General features: G+C 45.7%; 1 protein-coding gene across 1 annotated transcript in view; it reads left to right on the top strand.

Annotated features, from left to right (window-relative positions):
* Window positions 1-8,092, top strand: part of Shroom3 (shroom family member 3) — a gene marked incomplete in the record, with an annotated part of 287,861 nt that overhangs the window by 196,757 nt on the left and 83,012 nt on the right.

Below are 8,092 nucleotides of genomic sequence, written 5' to 3' on the forward strand. Positions count from 1 at the left end.
GTGGAAAAACATGATCCTTTCAGTCACTAAGACAGATTTCCATCTTCCATTTTTTTCATTTTGCAGCCAGTTTGTAAGTATCACCTGTCTCCTTTTCCTCTTTTCTCTCCTTATTTATCAGGACTCAAAGGCTTTAAAGCTGCCCCACCTACCCTGCAGGCAAGACAGTGTCTTCCACTCCAGGTTACTCTTGGTCCAGGCTTTATTCCTTTTTATCTCTCATCTCCGGCACTGTCTTTCTGGCTGTCTCCCACACACAGTCACCAGGCAGGTTCTCAGATAGGGAAGTAGAGCAGTCGGCCCTCAGAACCAACCAGTCACAGGGCAGAAGTGCAGTCGGCCTGAGGTGTTGACTCTGGAATGATCATATACAGGCTTTTCTTCTTGCCATTGTTCCCTAACCGATACAACTTACTAGCTATTTACATAATTTACATAACATTCCTATCATATTAGGTATTCTAAATAATCCAGAGATTATTGGAAGCCTGTGGTCGGGCTGGACATTTAGCTCAGCAGCACAGGGCCTGCCTAGCAAGCTGAGATCATGAGGTCAATACCAAAAAAATAAATAAATAAAGTCTATGGTGTGTGTAGGTTACATGCAGAGTGTCACTTTATGTAAGGGCCTTGCGCATCGGTGGACTTCGGAGTCTGCAGGTGGAGGCATGGTCCTAGAGCCAAACTCCATTCATACAAAGGGATGACTGAGGATAGGAATTGCACTAATTCTATCTCTAAATCAGTTGTGCTTCTTTTTCCTTACACTTTCCTCAAATCATTATCTCCATCTATGTCTTCAAAAACATGAATATTTTTCTGGGGATACAAAGAGTTTTATAGCTTCCGTCAGAACATACGGAATTATGTTCCAGAAAAGATTTCAGCCCTCAAGTCTTAAGGCCCTTGGACATCATCAACTAAAATCCTCACTTGCCTTGATAGGAAACAGCGTTCCCACATCTGCACCAGCACAGCTTACGTTCTGGGTGTGCCCTGCTCCGTCCTGCTTGCCCTTGTGTGCTTTGTCTTTGTGCTCCCTTGTGTATGTTCCTGCTGGTGACAAGGACAAACCAGGATTTGAATGCACTCCGGTTGAACCTATGTTGTTAAGGCCCTGTCACCACCGGAGTTTTACCGTTCAGGTTCCTAGGCTGGCAGCACTCACTGTCACCTAGATCACAGGCCTTTTTTAAAGAGCCGGTGCCCTTCACGTACCAAGCATACTTCCCCTTCTTTGGGAAGGTTGCCACTGTCAATGGAGGTGGCAGCTGCTGGTCATTCACATCAGCCCAGTTTAGAGCTTCAGGACTGAATAAGAAAAACACTTTTTCTGCCATCACCACCAGAATCGGTTTCAGGCTGGTGAGGTCATCTTTGAATTGGACTTCTACCTTTCACAAGTGATTTTTTTTTCTTTTTTTTTTTTTTTTTCTTATCTTTTTGAGACAGGGTCTCACTATGCAGTTCAGACTGACCTTGAGCTCACTTTGTAGCCCAGACTGTTCTTGAACTCGCAACGATCCTCCTGCCTCAGCCTCCCACGTGCTGGGATTACAGGCATGTGCCACCACGCATGGCTTCACAAGTGATTTTTCAAAGTGGATTTTCTGCCCTGAAATTTGGTTTGATGACTGAAATTTAAACAAATACCTGGAATGGAGGACTTTACCATAATTCAGTAATCCCTACTCTCCCTCATACAAATTAATGATGACTTTACTGCCTAACTAATGAGTTAAAATTCCACACGAATTCATTCTATGCCAGACACTGTTCTGAGTGCTTCATGTGAAGTATTAGATCTAAAGCTCCGAAAACTCTCTAGTGCACATTCAGTGTTCATCCCACTTCACACACGTCACGTAATCAGTGCCACAACCAGGACTCTCTGTCCTGCCTCCCACGCCTGCACTCATTGCTGACACACTGCTGCCCCTGGGGCTGGAGCCCACCTTCTCGACACGGGCCCACAATAGAGCTCAGGAGCCTGTGGTAGAGCAAAGGAGCCTACACCTCCCCTTCCCTTTCTCCTCTACCTGCAGCGGTGAGACTTCTCCCTTGTGCAGGGCTGATCATGATACATGGTCTCAGTGATGTTCTTTGCCTACAAGACAAGTCTGAATCCTGAAGATGGCCTCAAAGGCCATCCTCTTCCATCGGCTGCTTCTCCCTGCACATCCACCACCACCCACGAGCACCCTGAAGACGGCACCTGCAGTAACCGACTGCCCTGAGCTGTTTAATACTTCGGGACCTGCGATGTTTCTTCCCTGAACCCCTCCTCTCCTGCTCTTGCACCTCCTTCAGGAGCTCTTGCAGACTTTGCCCACATGTCCGTCTCTGACACAGACATCCCTCCTCTGCTTGCTACCAGGGTGTAGAACAATATTCATCTAAATCATCGAAGCTTCCATTTTTGAGCTCTCATGCACCAGGCACAGAGCTGAGCACTGTGCCTATTTCCTGGGTCACACCCTGAACCACAGGCACAGTTATAGGAGAAATGTAACCATTTCTTTTTTTAAAAAAAGTGATCATAATTTCTACTTTAAGATCTCATTCAGCTAGGAGACACACTTGTCAGGCAGCTCAGGGTCTCCTCCAGCTCCTGGGGTTGTGAGTGAGTATGTAAGAGGCTTGGACAGAGTGCGGAGTGTGGACTGTGTGTGTGTGTGTGTGTGTGTGTGTGTGTTAGTGGGGGCAGGTGAGGTTGCACTTTTGGTCTCCATGTTGCCAACTCCCCACACCAGTGTTTGGTTGGTGCTGCCCCCCCCCCCCATCTGGGATGGTGGCTTCTCCTGCCCTCGTGGCTTTAGCAGACACATTGTGCCTCTCCCGAACCACCCTGGGTGGGAGGGTTGATGGAAGGCAGGAGGCTGTGTGGCCCAAGCACACCAGCAGACACTGCTTTGACTTCCAGCCCACACTTCGAGACTCTCGCTGGGTTCAGCCAGCAGGCCCCAATCCCAGGACCCGGGACGCAGCGTTGTTCTAAGCTCCTAAAGCGCTTTTTGCTCCCTGGACTCTCCTAGCCCTTCGCTTTAGTCCTAGGCAGTGGTGATGGCTGTTGGGTAGAAAGACTGGCTTGAACTGAGTATCCTCCATCTTCCTTCTGGAGCTGATGTGCTCTGTGCTGTGAGTCCCAATGAGTCAACCCTTCCTGATCAGGGATGGCACCAGCAGGGGAAAAGACAAGGCTCCTAGGAATTCACTGGAGGGAATAGGAACAGCCAGTATCTCACTGTCACCTCCCCCAAACACACACACCCAATGATTATCCAATATAATCTTAATAACCACTTGTGGGAGGCATGCTTGTGCTTATTTTACAAAAGAAGAACTGAGGCATAATGAGATCAATCTGCCTTGCCCTCAGCCGGCAAGCTGTTGAATCTAGGGTGCACTCTTCACTGTCCCACTTCTGCACAGACCTGTGTTTCTACTAAAGTAAGCTCCCTCAAGTTAGGGGAGGATCTCAGTGCCTGCTGGCACACAGCAGGTGCTTGATAGTTGGTAGTTGAATTGAACTGGGTCAGGGAGATAGAAAGGAAGATAAGGAAGAGAAACATAATGAATGGAAAAATTCCCTTCTCTTGAGCCTGTCTGAAACTCCCTGAACTGTATTCAGTCACCTATACATGAAATTGAAGGTTTGATGGTATTACTTAAATAATATCTAAAACTGCACTTTCCATACTTTATTCTGTCAAATACTCTAGAAGTAGAAATCAAGAAAAGGATGTAAAGTGGCTGGTGACCTAGCAATGACAAGGGAGCATGGGGTGCACATCTGAGCAGTGGCCTGGCTCCTGGCAATTCCTGTCAGTCAGCGCAGTCCAAGTGGGCTTTTGTTTACTCTCTAGACATTGTCATCCGAGACACTGGTAGTTTTGTTTTTTTTTTTTTTTTTTGGTTTTTCTCTGGTACCGGGAACCGAACTCACGACCTTGCACTTGCCAGGCAGGCGCTTTGCCGCTGAGCTAAATCCCCAGCCCCGAGACACTGGTAGTATATAAATCTGAAGACTGGTGGAACTCCACACTGTTCTACTAAATTTTTGCTTGAAATCTCTCGTCTTACCAGCTTGCATAAGCACCTCTGATAACAAATATCTTTTGGGCTATGAACATAGGAGAAGGGCAAAGGTCTTAGGTTGTGACACACCCAAGTTACAATCAAGGCAGGTTTACTGAACTGCATTTTTTCTTTTGCAAACAAATATCTACAAGTATTTTATTTTTAAGTTTTTTATTTGATGTTGTAATAGATGCTATAATACAATATAAATAAAATGCTAAAGTTAATCATTTCCCTGGTCTACCTCTCCCAAGCAATATACATTAACAGCCTGGTGTGCATTCTTCCTTTTTCATTTGATCTATGCAATCAGATATATATTCACATTTACAGTTTATTTTCCTTCTTGTACTTTATCTCAGACCTCTGCTAGCATCCTTCATTCTTTCCCCTTCATTCTTCATTCCTCTTCTGTCTCATTTTTCTCTTTCTCTTATCTATTTTTCATTGTCCATTTTTTCCTCTTCTATGTTAGCCTTGGAGTAGCAGGAAATGAATTCATCTTCAACATGTGCCAGTTTTGTCTGAGTTTTGGTTATGAACTTTGTTCTTGAATTATTTTATAACCCAGCATAAGAAAGCAAGACAGAGACAATGGATAGAGAATAAAATACCCAATTAATCAAAATTTGTTTAGCTGAACTATTTCAGAAATCAGGATACCTTATTAAATTTCTCTATGAAGCAATGACTCCATATTCACAGTGTGCTTTTTCCTGGATTGTGGCTTGTTTACATTGACCATTATACAGTTCGTAGAGCTGACTTTCAACATTTAACAAATGTTTCTCTAAAGCGTCAACAGTGAAGGGTAGCGATGAGCCAGGGAGTCTACTGTGCTGCTGAAGCCAAGGTACTGTTACTGTTAGACAAAGATCCATGGTTCATGTAATTACATTCTTCACATCATAACTTTATTTCCTTAGAGAACTAGAAGGAATGCCAAATTAAACTGGTAAGGACTAATGGTAAATTATTTCTAAGTAAAATTGAGTTTATATATGTATATATTTTTGTTTATTTGTTTGTTTGTTTTGAGTCAGGGTCTCACTATGCAGTTCAGACTGGCCTTGAGCTCACTTTGTAGCCCAAGCTGGTCTCAAACTTGCAATGATCCTCCTGCCTCAACCTCCTGAGTGCTGGGGATTACAGGCGTGCGCCACCATGCCCCACTGAGTTTAATATTTTAAAGGACAGGCTAATGGTTTTTCTTCACGCAGTTTAGCTTAATATTTTAAATATATTATAAAACTATACTATTACAGTGTACAAAAAAAGACTAAATCATGTACAAAGTCTCTTTAAACATACAATTAAATGTACTAGCCTAATTTAAAAATTTTTAAATTAATTTATTTGTTGGTGGTACTAGGGGTTGAACCCAGGGCCTTCACACTGAGCTACATTGCTAGTCCTTTTGAAATATTTTAAAATTTTTAGACATGGTCTCACTAAGTCACTAAACTGCCAAGTTGCCCAGGCTAGGCTCCAACTTGTGATCCTTCTGCATCAGCCTCCCTAGGTTACCACGCTTACAACGTAGCTTATACCAGCCTAATTAAAATGAAACAATGCAAAGAATAAGTGCTGAATCTAGAATTTAAAGATAAGTGCCAGAAATCCCAGATTTCTAGAGCTTTTTGTTTACAAAAGACACTCATTCGTACATATTTCTCATTAATAAGAACTTTGTTATAGTATAATGTACATAACTGTACATGACTTTCACATGTGTGTATGAGTCAGACCTTCCTCAATTACACTAGATCCTCAAATAGCCTGCTGTAATGGGAGGTGACTCTAAGTATTTTTAAAAGGTTGTCCTCTTTCCCTTGTGCTGACATTTGGTTTGTACAGAGAGGGAGGAAAGCCGTGTAGCTTTGTAGGTGCCCAGAGGGCCTGTGCTGGGTACGAGCCTGTTTTTGAGTTCCAAGCCCTCTCCCGCCAGCCCCGCCTGGGTGTCTCCCTGGTGCTGTGCTGTATACCCATGGAGAACTGTCCCAGCCTCTCTGGTCTTTTCTACACTCTAGCATCAGAGGGGGCTTTGGAGAAAAGAGAAAGCAAAAAACAAAACAAAAGAAAACAAAAAAAAAAGAAAGCAAAAAGCACGCCCCTTTAAAAAGTGTAAGTTTTAACTATGTGTAAATTATATCTCAAGATGTTAAGAAAAGAATCATAACTTTAAATAAAAGAAAAATGCAAATATCAGGTTCTAGACTGGCCACGAACGCCCGAAGAGCAGGCTGTGTTGTTTCTTCCTATTTGTTACTTCTTCACAAAATACTGTAATATTTTCATGAAGCTTCATTTCTTCACCATTTTTTCCATTATTAAAAAAAAAAGGCTTTGAAGCCAAGTGCAGTGGGTACAATTCTAGCCCCGCTGCAATTCTAGCTACTTAGCAGGGAGAAGCAGGAAGACTGTAAGTTTGGGGCCAGCCTGTGCTACACAGCAAGACCCTGTTTACAAAGCAAAACAAACAACTCTGGGTTTTGAAGTGACGTGTCACCTTGAAAGCAGAGCTAACAAGGGAAATAAAGGCCAGGGTGCCTTCGCAGAGAACGTCCTCAGTGAACGTACTGGGTCTTTGCACACGCACACTGGACACGTGTCCGTATTCTGAGGTCCTTTATTAGTTGTGCTTGTCGAAGACAGGGACAGACCATTTCTCAGGAGAACCGAGGCACCAGGTCAGGGAACTTGCTCTCCGCTCAGGCAGAGACAATGGTGTCATTTCTTAGTGCTGAGATTTCATTTCCTGTCTCACCTTTGATCCCTTGAGGCCACTTGCTTGCCCTCCGTCTAAAAACATCTGGCACCTCCAAATGGCAGATACAAGTAAAATTATTCCTCCAGAACCTGCAGCCTCTGGTCACAGGCATGCATTTCACCTGTGTAATACAAGCGGCGTAGGGGTGACGGTTTGGACCCCGGGTGTTTTTAATCATCAGTTTCCAGCGGCAGTCCCCAAGGTATGGAAGGCTCTGTTCCACCCAGGGGATTTCACGTGGCCCTGGAGCACTCGGGAAGGGGGACAGATCGGCCTCTGTATTCTCCGCCAGCGCTGATTTCCCAAATCCTGCAGTGGCAGACAACATTGCCTCGCGCACTGCAAGTGTGGTTGCCATAGCACACTGGGACACAGGACAGGCGGCGTGGGCGGTACCGGGACAGCGTGGCAGGTGTGCATGTGCGTGCCATCACACATTTAAAGCAAAACACAACTTTAAGGGGGGATGGTCGCCCCACAGGGTCGGGGGCCGTCGGTTCAGTAAGATTTCAGTAAGGAGCTCCGTGGCTGCCAGCTCCTGCGGGCACCAGGATGTAACCAAGAGCACAGCCAAGAAATGCCATCAGTTCTGAGGGCTGTGACCTGGGCACCCAGTTCCTGCCCACTTAGGGGGCCTCTGTGTCTCTGCGTATTTACTGCCTTACATTTAGAACCCGGAAATTTAACCAGGATTCTGCTTGAGTAAAAAATAAAGGCAATTTCAAATCTTACTGTAACTTTAATCTCTGGAGATGAGAAGTGAACGCAATTAGAAAGGGTCCTCTCTGAGGAAAAAAAAATCCATTGAAAGAGGCTGAAAGAACCGTTGAGAAAGATGAAACCGAAGGGAACGCGGGTCCTCCCTTTCCATTATTACCGGGGCACCTGCTCCACAAAAGCAGATCGAAATAGTGCCTAAGCCCCAGAGTTTGCAAAGCTGCATCAGAAATCTCCAGGACGGTTGCAGTGCTAGGCCGAACGCCCATCTCTGGCTCAGCAGAGGATGCTGTGGGTTGAGCCGGGTGCGCAGGAGGCCTCGGCGCTCTGCAGCGGCGTCTGGGCGGCTGTTCTCCTCGGGACGCGAGCTTTTATTGAACCGGGAACTTTCTACCTGGCGCGGCCGGCTCTGCTCCGCCCAGGGCTCACGGCGCGGCCCGGGAAGGCGAGCGTGGCTCCGCCAGGCTTCCGGCGGGGGCGCGGTCGGACGCGGACCCCTCTCCCGCGCGGTCCCGGTCTCCTGCG

The sequence above is a fragment of the Chinchilla lanigera genome, unplaced genomic scaffold (assembly GCF_000276665.1).
Source record: "Chinchilla lanigera isolate Chin_1 unplaced genomic scaffold, ChiLan1.0 scaffold00032, whole genome shotgun sequence".
Lineage (NCBI taxonomy): Eukaryota > Metazoa > Chordata > Mammalia > Rodentia > Chinchillidae > Chinchilla > Chinchilla lanigera.